At 35.2% G+C, this 15,626-nt stretch overlaps 1 protein-coding gene across 7 annotated transcripts in view; it reads right to left on the bottom strand.

Moving 5' to 3' along the window:
• GULP1 (GULP PTB domain containing engulfment adaptor 1) overlaps window positions 1-15,626 on the bottom strand; it is an 812,392-nt gene that overhangs the window by 378,328 nt on the left and 418,438 nt on the right. Inside the window, exon 5 of one of the 7 annotated variants that reach the window (XM_059928303.1) lies at window positions 136-229. The exons of the other annotated variants lie outside the window; for them this stretch is intronic. The gene's annotated coding sequence lies outside the window, so the exon portion shown is untranslated. The remainder of the gene's footprint in view (window positions 1-135; window positions 230-15,626) is intronic. 7 annotated transcript variants of the gene reach the window in all.

The following is a 15,626-nucleotide window of genomic DNA, read 5'->3' as shown; positions in this document are numbered from 1 at the left end:
AAGAGTTGCCTGATTTGGCTTTTTCAGTTTAAGGAGAGTATGCATTTTATAGTAGATAAAATTATAGGAATCCCAGAACTATAAAAATTTCAGAGAGGTATTCCAAAAACTATCAGTTTGAAAGAAATACTTCACCTAATCACAAATACGGCAGTTTTCATTGTGAGTTAGAGGCTTTCCAAATGGAATATTGGCTCTGAAGACTAAATCCAAAGACTCCCTTTGAAATCTGTTAAGATAGAAACTGTTTTAATTATTTTGAATTGCTTACAAAAATTCTAGCAATTATTTTTGAATCACTTTATTCAGCTGCATAAATTTTTCTTTTCTTCCTGATATTTAAACTTTACTTCATGAAGGTTTAAGTAGTATGTAACTTAAGGAAACATGGATACATTTGGGGATTAACTGTGTCATATGGAAGTATCTAATTCAACACTACCCTGGATAAATTTGAGATCTTCAGTTCATTTACTGAAGGATGTTGACTCTTCCAGAGCAAAACAGGAACAATGACCAGGTAATAGAGATAATAACACTGTATACTTTCCAGATCTCTGAGTTGACTGCTCTTGGATGACTCACACCATGTGACATAATTTTACCTGTTGAGATAAGATGTATGAGGAGGATTTGCTAGTTTTATCAAGGGACTTCTTTGCACATTTCTACTACTGCCAGCAGAAAATGATGGTGCTTCCATTGATAACCTCTGATTTAGGCAAAGATGATATTAAAAATATTTCACATAAGGCCTTGTGGAGTATTAAAGTCCACACTGTGCTAAGAGTTTGTAGACCAGTGATATGGGTGAGCTAGGTATACAATGTTCTGTAGTGAGACACTGGCTTGCTTTCTTGAATCAAATATTGAAAGCTTAAAGCTAACACAATTTTGAGAGAGCATTCTAGAGATAAGCTATCAGTTCTCTTCACAAGTTTTCCTTCTTGAGGCAGTTATTAGGAGTAATACTGAGCTGCCTAGATTCCAAGATATACAGGAGTTCATGGAAGACATTTAAGGTAATCTGGAGAGTCTACAGGAAGTATTAATTTACTGCCAGAAACTACAGTGTGTTTGCAGTTTTCAAGAAGAGACTTCTATGCTATCTAGGCTCAGTGCCTCAGCTCTAGATGTAGGAAACTTTAATAACACACTTTAACCACTAAGGAGAGCTCAAGGGTCCTTCTGCTTATTCCATTTCTTTTGTGAGTCAGGAAATAACTCACCGTGCTTTTACGGTTTCAGACTTGGTGTGAAAGGGACAAATAATTTAAAAGCACTATTATCCTCACTTGCACCTCTTTGGATTGCCTCTTTTGAAACAACTGCTTACAACTTGTATGGGTACTCTTCCATGTCCTGTGACTCCTACGCTAAATAATCTTTCTTTAAGAGGGGAAAAACCCAGAAACCCCAATCCTCCACCTCACCCCATGCATTAGAACACGTGAGAATAAGAGGAAATCAGAGACCAGCATATTATTTGAGCAAATCACTCCATCTGCTTCCAATCTACAAGCACAAACACTGTCAGCTATTTCTGTCTCAGTTTACCAGAATCTCTAGAGCTCAAGAGCTGTGCTGGTTTGGCCTGAAGGTGAAGAAGCAAAGTTAGGATCATATCTAAATCTCTTTTCAAATAAGATATTGGAGGAGTCTATTTTTTCCCCTTCCTTTCCCTCATCTCTATAACCCTTGTCTGCCCTGATAAAGATGCAGTGCTTTTTACTTAAATGTTCCTTAATGAAATAACTGACTAGTGTCATAGAAAAGGCACTTCAGGATTTACTGCTGTATTCTGTGATTCATCTACTTCTAGCTGTGACATTGATTGATGTTTATAAAATACCTAAGCCTCTACTGGCAGCTATGGTTATTATTTTAGAGCATATAAACAAAGAAGTGTGGGTGAAATTATGTAGGAAGAAAAAAATTTCTTGACTTTCTTTTCAAAATAATGTTAATAATAGCAATTATAAATTCAAGGGAAACATTTGAGCAAATAGAATTTCTTATCTAATGTTTTTAAACCAAAAGGTTGTCTTCATTAATTTTGTTTCCTTTCCTTTTTTTTTTTTTCCTATTTTGCAAGTTGGCTCCACGGATGTATTTTAGTTAGCACAATAATAGATCATTTTTTGACTGACTCTGATTATCATTCCACGTGGCAATAGCAGTGAGATTATAGTCTGGTATTAAGGATCTAGTCATCTTACATTTTTAGAAGTTCTGAGATAAAGAATTGAGGCATCAGCTAAACATCAATCATTTTAAAAGTTGATAGTCATTTTAATGGTAATCTTAATAGAGTCTTTCCTTTTAAAGACACACTCATGATCATATCCTTCTAGGGGTTAAAAGCACAGCTATTTGATAAACATATTAACAAGGAATTCCAACAGCTATAAAAATATAAGGCCCTGATCATCAGCCAAATAAACTAAATTCTGCTCTCAGTTAGGTCATTTGTTTTCCCGTTCAAGTCATTCCAGAATTTGAAGCCAAGTAGCTGAATAACATTGTAACACAGCCATACAATCATAGTCAGCAAGAACATTCCTAAAACAATTCAGTAAAAATCTATTTGTTGTAAATTGTAGAAAAGCATTATTATATTAAATTTTCAAATAGGTGGAATATAAGCTTAAAGGTTTCTCTTCCCTTTCAAATTGCTGCTATAACAAATGGGTTGTAGTACCAATCCTTTGGGGAAGAAGTTGGTTTTCAAGGTTCTGGTTTATAGCTGGGATCTGTTTGCCAGTTAAGCCTTGACTTGAGATATACTTTGGTTACAAAGTCCCTCCATTCTAAGCACTCAGTTAAAAATATTGAGGTAAATCTGGGAAGTCATGTGAAGAACTGGGCAAAGCTGTAAACTCTGCTCCTCTTGCTGATGTTCTGGTTTACCCCAAGATGGCCAGACTATTCTACACTTCAAAGAGAAAAATGCCTAATTCCTTTAAAATAATAAATGCTCAATAGCCATTGGTTCTGTACCTATCTCTGCTTTCCTTATTCCAAGGGCTGATTAGCTCTGGAAAGGTGAAGAAGGTCTATCTTAAATTACCACCATCTGGGACTTTTCTAGACAGTTAATACCCACTTGGTAAATTTAAGACCCCATAAATCATGAGCCCTGGGAACTGGAGCTAGGTGTATGCTCCTAGATTTTATGGCGTTTGTTAGAATGCCAGGGTTCGAATCCTGCCATGGACAGTTACTAGCTGTGTAACCCTATGCCAAGAGTCTTAAATAGTTCTATATAGAAACTTGAGACATTTAGTTTCCTTATCTAAGAAGTGGACCAGGGGCTTCCCTGGTGGCACAGTGGTTAAGAGTACGCCTGTCAAGGCAGGGAACGCGGGTTCGAGCCCTTGTCCGAGATGATCCCACATGCCGCGGAGCAACTGAGCCTGCGTGCCACGGCTGCTGAGCCTGCGCTCTGGAGCCCGTGAGCCACAACTACTGAGCCCCCGAGCCACGACTACTGAGCCCACGCGCATAGAGCCCATGCTCCGCAACAAGAGAAGCCACCGCAGTGAGAGGCCCGCGCACCGCGGCGAAGAGTGGCCCCCACTCGCTGCAACTAGAGAAAGCCCGCGCGCAGCAATGAAGACCCAATGCAGCCAAAAATAAATAAATAAATTTATAAAAAAAAAAAAAAAAGAAATGGACCAAATTAGAATATGTGTCTTGTAGGGTTATTGTAAGTATTAAGAGAATTGTTAACATAGGTAAAACACTTAGTGTCTGGCTCATCATAAGTCCCCAGTAGGTGGTGGCTATCATTAATGTTTATTATTAATGCTAATAGCCCTATGTGTCAAGGAAAATGATAGGTACTCATTGATATATTATGAATTAATATCTCAAAATCGTTTTCAATTCATGTATTTTTTCTCAAAAATCTTGCTTTGCTTGCTCTATAACAATGGAATTGACGACCAGTAAAAACATGTGGTGATTAAGTAAAAATATTTATTAATGTTTCTATTAAGCAATGTAGCATGCAAAATGTAGGGGGCAGATTTAATAGATAAAAAAGTAAGAAAAATGCTCAAGGAATTTGTTATACCTTGCAATTTAAGAACCAATCATTATTTTAATCAAAAACTATTCATGAGAATTGTTCTATGAAATAAATACAAAGAAACTTTATTTCAGGTCATATGATATTAGAAAAGCAAGTTTCATGACTAGAAGTGTATATTCTTGAAAAAATACAGACTTTCTCAATTTACATTGTCCCCAAATACTTAATAGAGTTCAAGATTTATATTTCATCCAGTTGTAGTGCCCACTTAATAATTATGTGGATACATCAATGAGAGATGAGAGTGAACTCATAAAGATAAGTAAAGTCTTGAAAATAAGTCCTACCTATTTAAAAAGACAAGGGATTGAGGTAATTTAGTTGGAGGAACTAAGACTAGAGTGTGAATTAAGAAGTAAACAAAAATTCCTTCTACAGAAGTGATAGTCATGTGACTTTACTGAGAATTCTAGAAATTAAGGAATCTCTATAGAATAAAAGTCAGTAGGCATACTATACTCACTGACAGCAGCCTGAGGGATTTTGGTCATATCCCTAAGAGCGGTTTCTTTTAAACATATGAATGGACTACTGAGAATGACTGGAACTACTTTCAGTTCAGAACTGATGAATTCATCAATAATTAGAACATTTTCCGCTGGCAATAACTAAAAACCTGACTTGAACTCGCCTAAATAATTTACTGGCCCATGTAACTGAAGTAGGTCACGCAAGGCTCAGTGATATGACTAAGAGTTCAGTTTTTATCTCTGTGATTTACCTTAAAAGATATTGGCTGTATTTTAAATGATGTTCCTCTGGTGATCCCAGGCTTCCAAGACTACATTATTCTTCAGTTATATCATCATTCATAGCAAATCTCTTGGTTTCACAGTGATTGGTTCAACTTAGTTCAGATGCCCCAAACAGTACCAATCACTGGAAACAGGAAAAGAAGTGCTGATTGGCTTACTGTCTTACTTTAGGACACTTGATCTAAAAATGGAGCTGAGAAGATTTGGTTTCCCCAGAAGCACACCTTCATTAAATAACAATCTGGAACTACTGGGGAAGAGTTAGAGTAGATGCCAAGAAAGCACTAACAAATGCTCCACTAGGTCCTATTATGCAGAAATGCACTTTAATTTCTCCTTGGTAAGTTTAGCAAGATTTTCTTTAAATTAAAATAAAAAAGATTAGATAACCCCCACCCCACTCTTGCTACAAAGTGTATATTATATTAATATGCTCCATGATTGTACTCTACATCTGTGATAAGCTAAAGGGTAGAGTGTAAAGAACCCTAGAGATGTTATCAGGAGACTCAGGGCCTAGCCCTGCCTCCACTGCTTGCTAACAGTTAAAATTCAGCAAGTCACCTCATTTCCTGATAATTGGTTTCCCATTCTAAGGTGGATATCAGGTTTTTCCCTTTTCTCCTTAGCAGAGTTGTATTTATCAAATGAGATAATACATGAGAAATAAGTAGGTAACTTATCTTTATTGTAAAGTAGGTAGCACTATATAAAATAAGGGAAATACTGTTGTCTTAAACATTAGACTTTTGCCAGTGTCTGGCTGAAGAATTGGTCTGAAATGAATGTTTTTAAGAGCTCACTGCATTAACATTTAGAGCTTGTCAAGATTTCATCGCCTATGAGTCTTGGAAATATAAATGAACTCCACATGTAAGATACTAAATTTATTATGTTGCTGTTAGTTTTATTTCAGAAATTTGTAATTATTAAATTGCTCTTGAAAATCATGCTCTATATCTCCTCTTTATAGGGGATTTTAGTACCTTTGAAACTTGATTTCTTTGTTCTTTTTGTTAGGTTTGAAATATAGCACAATGGAAAAGGATAGAGGTAGGATGTGTGTTCAATAAAGGTTTTTTCCATAACTTGGAGCTCAAGAAATGAATCAATGTCATTGGCTAAGTGAAGGTCAATATCAAATAATTCACAGGAAGGTAATGAGACATTTTAGACTGCTATTCAAATACAAATTATCAAGTTTGATAAAGCTGTATAATTTGTATTAAATCATATAAGATAGTTCTATTATTTCAAATATAAATTTGGAAAAATATTGCTTTTTGATCCTTTGAGGCATTAAACATATTTCATTGTATTAATTTAAAGGATTATTTTTAGAACTGTTACTGTCAGTTATTAAAATGGTTTAAGCCTAAATATCCATTTGTGTGTGCTTACATACTCCCCATTGCCTCAATACATATCCCCATGAATTCAGATGAAGTTAAAATATAAATCTTTTATGCAGTTATTTTAAAATGTTAGAAATTATGATAATGTTTCCATTTGACATCCACCACTCTACATTAGCTTATTTTGAAGAGACTAATGCTAGAATTTATTTGTTCATTGTATATTTAAACACTGTTATGTAAAAGGTATTGTACTAAATGAATGTAGATATCAAATTTCATGAGAAATCAATCATGCTTTTATGGTTTTAGAATCAGGCACAGATATAAATCAATTATATGTAAGATCTGTGATACGAGTGGTAGACAAGCACTGAGGAAGTGTTCAACAAACACTAGGGAAGCAGGCATTATTTCCATCTTTAACCCAGGGGAAAGAGCTCATGCATACAGTGAATATTTAGCTGGGAGGTTCACATGCAGTGATCTGAGTGGAAAGTGCATTCTCAGCTGAGGGAAGGTGATGAGCAAACCTGCAGAGGCAGCAAAATATGATGAGTGTTGGTGTGGACACACCAACTGGTGGTCAGCTGGCTTAATTTGTCCTGCAGAGATGTTTTGTCCTGTATCACAATTAAAATTCTTTAGAATTGCTGCCAACATTAAAAAGCAGAGAAATGGGGCTTCCCTGGTGGCGCAGTGGTTGAGAATCTGCCTGCTAATGCAGGGGACACGGGTTCGAGCCCTGGTCTGGGAAGATCCTACATGCCACGGAGCGGCTGGGCCCGTGAGCCACAACTACTGAGCCTGCGCGTCTGGAGCCTGTGCCCCGCAACGGGAGGGGCCGCGATAGTAAAAAGGCCCGCGCACCGCGATGAAGAGCGGTCCCCGCACCGCGATGAACAGTGGCCCGCACTTGCCGCAACTAGAGAAAGCCCTCGCACGAACCGAAGACCCAGCACAGCCAAAAATAAATAAATAAATTAAAATAAAGTAGCTATAAAAAAAAAATTAAAAAAAAAAGCAGAGAAATGATGGGTTTCCAGTTTCTTGTGAAAAAGTGAAGTTTTAACTCTATCCCACATCACAACATTCCAACAGCCCCACACAGCAATTATTTGGAGCTGAGAAGCTGCCGCTTTATCCGAAGGGAGAAATCACCTTCCTTTCTCAAAATAACTGGCTTTTTCATTTCCTTATGTTACTTGCTTTGTTCCTATAATTGAGTTAGCTGCCCCTAGCCAGGATTACAAAAGTTAATGCTGTGTGGAGTTGATTGATGTCTCTGTTTTAGGATGTATTAAAATTTGTAACATTTGTTGTAAATAATATATGTTCCATAAAAAAAAATCTTGACTTTTTTTTTAGGGAGATTAAAAATGAAATTTCCTTCAGATCTAATCAAATTTGAATATTAGTTTATGTTGTGCTCACTATCACTAATAATCAAAATAAAGGTTTTTTTTAATCTTCATTTTTAAATGTAAATTAACTGTTGAGGAAATATTTTCAGAATGTCAACAATTTGAAATACTATTTAACCAACTCTGTACATGCACGTTATTGATTGACTGATTGAATATGTGTTTAACATAAAGATGAGCTATGTTTTTACAATCCAAGATTTGGATCATGTAAAATGATAATTGGGAGTTTTATATATTCCCAAGTCTTTTTATGCACCTCCCCCCCCCCAAAAAATGTACACTGCTATTTCTCTCTTTTTTTCAGGAGATCAGTATGAAATTTTGACACAATTAATCCTTTCCAGGATAATAAACTGTGAGGAATTGGCCTACATTTGGTCAGCTTTGTCTCATGCAAGTGTTTTATACACTTGTCTTAAAAAACAAATCTGCTCAATTTGAAACTAAACCTTTTACCTTATATATAAATTTAATTCTTCTCAAGTTCAAATGTATATTTAGATTTTGATTTTCATAGGTTACATTTGATTTGTAATCCAAGGAACAGCTACTTATAGTAAATTGAGTGTTAGTAATATTGGTAATATGTAATAATTATTACATATTATGTAGTGATATGTATTTTGGAATATGTTTAGCTTTCCATAATTCATAATGTGCTCTCAACCTACAATAGTAACTGCCCCTTTGGACACAACTGGAAAAAATGGGTATTTAGGCTTAAGATTTTTTTTTGGTGTGAAACTTCATTGTTATATAAACACCACTGCCTACTATCAAGTCGTTCCATAATTCTCAAAACCTGTGTTTTAATTTGTCCATCAGGTCATTGTTGGGATGGTCTGTGTAATGAATGGAAATATTTACCTGTATTAGTTCTATTTTTAATGTCAAAAATTATTTATTTAATATTTTCTATATGTTGGGCATTCTTACATAAATTAACATTTTACATAGTAACAACCATCTCATGGTGAAGGCATCATTAGTAACTCCACTATATAGATGGGGAAACTGAATCATGGAGAAATTAACTTATTTGCCCAGGGACATGTCGTATGGAATGGAATAGAAATCAATTCCAGGTGATCCACCTCAGAACCCATGCTCTTCACCTCTAAGCTATGGTAGTGCAGACCAGAATGATCACCTTAATCTTACGAAAGTTCGGATGAGATTGACATACTTCACATACTTAGTCTTCAGAAATACTAAGAATTCCAATGCTATGCTAACCTTTGTTGTCACTAGGGAGGATTTTGCCATTCTATGTAATAAGGTAGAACTATGTGAAATTAGCATTAAATACTCGTTTTTATCTACAAAATGCCATATGGTTTTATATGGCTCAAGAAAATACCTATTAAAAGTTTATCCCCACTTGAAAATCCACATTAATGTCATAGTTTATATGAACTTTCTCCTGATTACCCTGATATAAACACAACTTAGGTAACAGTGGGAAGAGCCAAATGGCCATAAAATTTAGCCTAAAAGTTCAAATAGACACTGGGTTTAGGTGATGATAGTGGTTCCCACAACATGTGGTTATACTTTGGGTCAGATGTTCTGAATAATATGGAGAGGAGTGACTTCAGAAATTAGATTCAATTTATTAGATCAAGGAATTAGAAAATATCTGTAATAAAGCAAAGCTTAAAAATGCAAACCAACCTCAAAATAGCCTAATCACTTTGTCATAAGAATTAAAAATATTGGTTTTCAAAAATAGAAGTAGAACATATTAATTCCCTTTATGATTTAGCATGTATAGACAACTATTTTTTTATGATAAATGAGCATATAATATATGGGATCCAAAAAAGTGTTTTATATTTATTTTAATCCTAGAAGATTTAGAGGGAAGGCTTGATTCTCCTTAAGTTCAGTGCAGATATAATTCTTTCCTGTTTTATTTCTTAATGTAATTTAAATTTAGTAGTATCTCACGGATTCCCTCAAAGAAGATTCAGGTGTTTGAAATAAAAGCCTGAAAGATGATTTGCATGAAATTGTCATATTAACAGGGTATATGTTGATAGATTTTAGAATCTGCTCTTTGGCACATTTTAAATGGTCAATATCCTCCCACACACATACTCACACATACACTTACCAGAAGTCACATCACCTATTATAGTAACAGAGAACAGAGAAAGACAAATAATGCCAGTAAATACCTATTCTATCTATCAACTGCTGGATAACGAACCTACCTAAAACTTAATGGCTAAAATAAAAATTATTTATTTTGTTTATGAATTTTCAACTTGAACAAGACTATATAGGAAGAACCCATTGCTACTTCACTCAGCATCACTTGAGGCAGCTTGAAGGTTAGGGACCAGAGTCATGTGGGGTACCATTTACTCATACAATTGAGAATTGATGCTGCTGTTCACTAGAATGTTAGCTGGGCCTTTGGCCAGAACATTTCAATATTGTCTTTACATGTGGCTTTCTATGCTTACAAAATGGTGGTGGGGGTCCAAGGAAAAGCATCATGAGAAGGGGAGGGAGGCAAGCAGAAGATGTTATCACCTTTCCAAATTAGCCCTGAAAGACATCAAGGTACAAATCTTCCACATTCTACTGGTTAAAAGCAATTAATTAAAGTCAGCTGATAATCTAGGGATGGAAACTTACATTCCACCCTTTGATGGGAGAAGTGTCAAAGAAATTTTGGCGTTTAGGTTTTTTTTAGCAGCATTCCTGAGCTATGATATACAGTAAAATGCATATGTTAAAAGTATAATTTGATAGGTCTTAAAATATGTATACACCTATGAAACCATCACTACAATCAAGATGAAAACATAGCCATAACCCCCCAAAATTTCCTTGTGCTCTTTGTAATTCCTTCCAACTAACCCTCCTCATCCTGTTCATCCATATATAGACATTAATCTTTTTTTCTGTCACTATAGATTAATTAGCATTTTCTGGAACTTCATAAAAATGGAATCATGCAATAGATTATTTTGTCTGACTTGTTTCACTCATAATTATTTTGAGATTGATCCATGTCATTGCATGTATCAACAGTTAATTTTATTGCTGAGTACTATTCCATTGGATACTACTGCATTGGATATACCAAAATTTGTATATCCATTCACCAACTGATGTACATTTGTATTGATTCCACTTTTTGTATATTATGAACAATTCTACTAAGAACATTTGTTTACAAGTCTTTGCATGGACATGTTATCATTTCTCCTGGGGAAAATACCTAGGAGTAGAATGAATAGGTCATATGGTAGAAGTATATCTAACTTTTTAAAAAAATGCCAAACTGTTTTCCAAAGTGGTTATACCACTTTTCATTTTTTAGCTCCCGCATATAAAGAGTTTGAAAATTGTCACTCCATTCCTTACAGGAAAATGCTGGACAAAATCAATGACTTTCTCATGTGATTAATATGATTAGGACTCTATATCAGAGAACAGAATTTTCAGAGAAAACCACCACCCTGAAATCTAGAGAGAAAGATGAATTCAGAGAGATACACTATCCAAGATTTGCTTACATAAGGCAGAAGATCCTCAACACCATACATTGGTAGAACTATTTCCTTAACTAATAATTCTGACAAATTTCTGGAGACTAAGTACAGACTAGTGTGAGAAAGTGAGAAAATTCTAAAGGCTGCAGTTACAGAGGATCCCCTTCTCTTTCATGGACTTCCCCTCCAGGAAGCCCAATGGGTTCTCATGATGAGGAACTGAGAATAATCTCTTCCTAGCTCTGGAAGGGGGAGGGAAAGAATAGCAATTGTGAATTCTACCTAGACCCTTCTGCTTAACAGAAACCTACTCTCCAGGGCTTCCCTGGTGGCGCAGTGGTTGAGAATCTGCCTGACAATGCAGGGGACACGGGTTCGAGCCCTGGTCTGGGAAGATCCCACGTGCCGCGGAGCAGCTGGGCCTGTGAGCCACAATTACTGAGCCTGCGCGTCTGGAGCCTGTGCTCCGCAGCAAGAGAGGCCGCGATAGCGAGAGGCCCACGCACCGCGATGAAGAGTGGCCCCCACTTGCCACAACTAGAGAAAGCCCTCGCACAGAAACGAAGACCCAACACAACCAAAAATAAATAAATAAACAAAATACTAAAAAAAAAAAAAAAGAAACCTACTCTCCAGAGGGAAGGATTTTTACCAAAAGGCTTACCTCAAGGTTTTGCTAAAACATTGTCCCAGATGGCAAAAGAAAATTCCACCCACTCCAGCCTGCCTCAGCCTTTCTGTCCCACCTAAGGGGAAAATAAAAAATGATACTCAGTAGGGGAGAGGGCCTCAAGGAAACAGATTGAGAATGCTGCACCAGGGAAAAGAATATAGGGAAGAGAGAGATAAAAAGCTACACCTGTGTAGGAGGGACAAAAACTCTTGGAAAGGCTTCACTCTGAGATACAGGCCTATTAAAGCAATGATATTTTAAAGAAAGTTCATAGAACATCCTGTTCCGCATCACCCATCATCACTTCAAAATGCCTTCACTACAACAGTGGAAATATCTGAAAGATGCAGACTCTCTCTGAAGAACAGAACAAAGGTAAACCCCAAAGCCATGGAGGGAGACGAAATAAGGACATTTTAAGAATTTGAAGCCTCTAGTACTTATAGCTGTAACAAATATTAAACAAAACATATCTCCTCTATGGAACATTATAGGCTTTTTAATTTCATTACCTATTACCCAAAACAACATGCCCAGATTTCAAGACCACCAACAAAAAAGAGCAGGCAAGACAAAAAGTGAGTAACAACAAAGTTTGAAGAGACACAACAATCAAAACCAGATTCAGAGATGACACATATACTAGAATTATCAGGAATTTAAAATAACTATGATTAATATGATTAGGACTCTAATGCAAAAATTAGAAAACATTCAAGATCAGATGGATAATGTCAGTGGAGAGATGGAAACCGTAAGAAAGTTAAAAAAGAAATGATGTTAACTAACAGTTCATAGATTTTTCTAAAAAGCAGGTAAGAAAGCTTCTTTCAATTACCAATTAGCTAAGAGCTTTTTATTAGGAATGTTGGATTTTGTCCAATGCTTTTTCAGCATTTACTGAGATGCTCATATATTTTGTCTGTTTTTAGTCTGTTTACATTGATAGATTTTCAAATATTAAACCAAACTTGTTTTACTTGGTTAAACCTCACTTGGTCATGATATATTACCCTTTTTAGATATTGTTGGATTTGATTTGCTAAATTTCCAACAAAAAATTTCCCATCTGTGTTTATGAGGAATATTTATTTTCTCTCCTGGTATTGGAATAAAACTAATGCTAGCCTCATATTATGAGTTGCACAGTATTTTCTACCTTTCCGTTTTCTAGATTTTGGTATTATTTCTCTCTTAATTGACTCACTGAATTTCCTAGTAAAGCCATCTGCACCCAGCATTTCCTTGGTTTGAATGTTTCTAGATACAAATTCAATTCTTAAAATAGATATAGGAATATTCAGATTGTCTACATCTTTTTGAATGAGCTTTGGTACTTTGTCGCTTTCAATAAATTTGTCAGTTTTATCTGTTTCAAATTTACTGATATAGCATTGTTGATAATATTTATTATTATCATTTTAATATCTGACAAATCTGTAGTGGCATCACCTCTTTCATACCTTACATTGATAATTTGTTTCTTCTTTTTTTCCTGATCAGTTGGGCTAGAAGTTTATTAATTTTATTTATTTTCTCAAAGAATCAGACTTTGGTTTAATATTTTTCTATTGTTTTCTGTTTTCTACTTCATTGATTTTCACTCTTATCTTCTTACTTGGGTTTTTAATTTTCTCAATTTTTCTACTTTTCTAATTTCTTTATGTGGAAGGTCATTGATTTGAGTTTTGGACTGATTTTCTCAGGGGACTAGCATAACTTTTAGCAGTTCATGTCAGATAGTTAGGCAAAATATTTACCACCCATATGTATTATTTAGGGTTCTCCAGAGAAACAGAATCAATAGGTTATATAAATACAGATACAATATATTTTATATAGATTTATATGTATATATTTATATATCTGTATCTATATATTTATATCTAGAGAGAGATTTATTATAGGAATTGGATCACGTGATAATGGAGGTGGAGAAGTCCCACAATCTGCCACCTGCAAGCCGGAGAGCGGAGAACCAGGAAAGCTAGTGGTGTAATTCAGTCTTGAGTCTGTTGTACAAGCACTGGAGAAGACAGATATCTCAACACCAGCAGAAAGCAAATTAGCCCTTCCTCTGCCTTTTTTGTTTTATTCAGGCCCTCAGTGGATTGGTTCTTCACTGGTGAGAACAAATTTTCTTATTCAGTGTACTGATTCATATGCTAATCTCTTGCAGAAATACCCTAATAGACACATTCAGAAATAATGTTTTACCAGCTATCGTGGTATCCCTCAGCCCAGTCAAATTGACATATAAAACTAACCACGGCACCATGCTATTTCCTATTTTTTGTCTGGCACATAGTCATACTCTGTCAAACACTACCATTTAATGTTGTATTGTTTATCTCCTCACATGGTATAGTAAAGCAAGCACAGTCCTGGGTTAAAAGACCTAATCTAGAATCCTGCATCACCCACTTATTAATCTACATAGGGCTCAGTTTCCTAATACTAAAATATGAGTATAGTCGTATTCCTCTAGGAAGATGAAAGCACTAAATGAGATATACCTGAGACTGCATTTCCAAAGCTTCAGTTCATTTGTACTTGCTTTTAACTTTATTCTAAGAATCTGATCACTCCTTCCAGTAGTGGAAACGAAAGTGATAATTTAAAATATAGTAATCATCCCTCTCTATTCACATCTCTCATGTTTAATTTTTGTATTGTGTACATCTTCTTTTAAGTCTAAATTTATTTTAAAATATTAAGCAAAATTTACCCCAGGATTAATCACCACAATACTTCCTGTTCTGTGACCAAGACCTCCAAAGTACTTAAGTTTAAATCAATATTGTCCCATTACTAAACAGGAGACATCAATGCTGTAAGATATATCTGTGTGATACATAAAACCTTAGGAGAATAAAGGGACACTAGAACATAACTGGCATGAAGAGTCCAAGTGCAGATGACTAGACAAAATTTTCCCTTTTTCTCAGTTATTTTGGTATCATGTAAATGTAGCTTCTTTTAAAAGAGCATTTGATAATGTTATAATATAGTCAGTGACCTGCTGATATAATGTGGACTGATACTTGTATTCTGCATAGTCATATCTATATTAAAATGTTGATTAAATTGAAATTTTATTTCAGCTGGTTTTATTGAAATAAAAAGTCACTGTATTTCTTCTTCTCATTTTTTGCCTAACACATTTTTATCTGAAAATATAAATTCCTTAGGACAGTATTATAAACTAGGCCATGCTATTGAAATAGTAAGTAAATAAAAAGAGGAACCTGGAAAGTCATAGCCAATTCTGAGATAAAATATTGCAGGTACTATGATAAAATATTTGTCCTGAAGTTATTTTGCTAAGGCATGAATAAACTAGGATGAGAAAATATTAAGTTCTTGAAATTTTATATGCTTGCATGAGCAATATGATTTTTCTTTATATTTGTTGTAGAGAATAGAAAAAAAATTAAAGCTATGAATTCTCTCTATATTAATATATGGATTGACATCTATAATTGAATGATTGAAAGTTTAAAACATATTAAACATAATGTCCAGTCTCATTTCTAACCAACAATCGAGGAAATGCTGGTAGAGGTTTATTTCCACAGTCATGTTTCATGTTTCCATTACTATTTTTTTTTTTTAATAAGGCAAGGCAAAGTCTGCCTACAACAAAGGGTTTCCTTATACCATAGGAAGCCCAGCAAACTCCCCTTGGAGGCAAGAAGTTTCCTGAGAAGTACAGGGAAACAGCAAGGGAAAGAAGGGAGACTAGATGAACCTTGCCCTAGGGGGAAATTAAATCTAGTATTGATACAATTTCCAGTGTGCTCATCAAGTC

This window comes from Balaenoptera ricei, chromosome 7 (genome assembly GCF_028023285.1).
Source record: "Balaenoptera ricei isolate mBalRic1 chromosome 7, mBalRic1.hap2, whole genome shotgun sequence".
In the NCBI taxonomy this organism is placed as follows: domain Eukaryota; kingdom Metazoa; phylum Chordata; class Mammalia; order Artiodactyla; family Balaenopteridae; genus Balaenoptera; species Balaenoptera ricei.
The sequence above is the reverse complement of the archived record's forward strand: the minus strand, read 5'-3'. Positions and strand labels throughout refer to the sequence as shown.